Source organism: Pseudochaenichthys georgianus, chromosome 24 (genome assembly GCF_902827115.2).
Source record: "Pseudochaenichthys georgianus chromosome 24, fPseGeo1.2, whole genome shotgun sequence".
Classification (NCBI taxonomy): Eukaryota; Metazoa; Chordata; class Actinopteri; order Perciformes; family Channichthyidae; genus Pseudochaenichthys; species Pseudochaenichthys georgianus.
In genome coordinates, this window is record NC_047526.1 from 15,064,979 (window position 1) to 15,066,682 (window position 1,704).

Genomic DNA, 1,704 nt, shown 5'->3' on the forward strand with positions numbered 1-1,704 from the left:
ACACACAGGGTTATCTCACGTTTGTCTGAATGACTTTGACAAAGCTGGCATAACTGAATAGATGTTGTTTGACTGACAAGGGGAGGCCTGTCGGAGAAGCATTAGCAGATCATTAGCATTCCTTGACATTTTCCCATCCGTCCAGAAAGCAGTGGTGGCCCTGTAAACAAAGTGCTGTTGTGGTGCATGGCAAGGAGAAAAGGGAATAGAACGTAATGTAAAACGGCATTGTTCAGCGCTGGCGATAGCAGGTGCGCATTCTAATGCTGATCTACAGGCCAACCTCTGGCTGGCTGAAACAGCGGAGGGAGCCGATAAGGGAGTGGACGAATGGGACATGCAGCAGGGGTAATTGAAAGTGCTCGGGATTTTAAAGGCCACATGCGACCAGGGGTTATCAGCCGCAGAAACAATCGGAATTTTATATGGGAGTGACTTATTATCCCGACGAAAAGGAGGTTTGTTACACTTCACAGAGGGCTCGCTGGATAATACAAGATCATAAAGGCCACAAGTAAACTTCAGAGAGCCTTTAAAGGACTGTAACATTACTTTTAGCACCTTGTCTGCTGGAACCACTTTGTATTGTGTGCTCAAAACCCCTTTTGAATAAATGTGCTTCTGTTACAACCTGCCTTTTCATACATATGAAAAAACTCCATAATGCAGTGATTGTTGTTTTTTATGAATCTGAAAGCACTAAAACAGATAACTTGGTTATTAGCAGAGAAGCTACAACCCTTCTTTTATACATATACTACTTCTGTATGCAGGAAGAATCACCCTAGTATTGAGGTGAGATCTACGGGTCGTGACATCACATGTTTCTGATTGCTTTTCATGGCTACAAATTCACAAAACAGCGCCATTTGGGAAATACTGATCAAAGCTAAATCTATGTTTTCATGACAACCAAATGTTTCATCATGTCAGGCTGTAGCACACAGTTACATGTGTGTGTACACGTGCACGTGTACACGTCCTACACTAACACCAGAGATGGGGTCGTTACTAAAAAAATGTAATATATTACATATTACTTTTTAAAAAAGTAATATATTACACTACTTCGTTACTATCTACATAAAGTAACTCGTTACTTTACTCGCCGAGCACGTACGAACTGCGCATGCGTGAGTGGCAATAACTCTTCTTACCAGCAGGCGGCGGTAGTGTGTATTTGTCATTCAAAACAGGCAACAACCGGAAGACAGAGAAGAAGAACAGACTACGTGATATAAACAAACAACAAATAGCGTGTGCGGTAGCTTCACCTTAGCATGTGTTCTTTGCAGGTGTTTGTTGAGGTTTGACGTGGTGTTTACAGCAGTGGATAACAGCTTCTGGCCTGGACACAGTTTGCACCTCACCGTCACATTCCTGTCTATTCTTCGGACGAACTCAATGTAATGGGCATACCTCCACCCCTCGAAAGTTATCGCTGACTCAGCCATGTTTATGCAGCACTGCACGTGGAGATGTGGACGCGCAAATCGCGCAGATTACGTACATATAAACCTGCGGCGGAAACCCCTCGTGTCTGTCAGTGTGATTATGACTGATTTTTAGTAAGTAACGAAGTAACGCGTGTCGGGGCAATGTTAGTAACTGTAGTGTGATTACTGAATTATAAAAGTAGCGCGTTACACTACTCCGTTACCGACAAAAGTAATATTATTACAGTAACGCGTTACTTTGTAACAT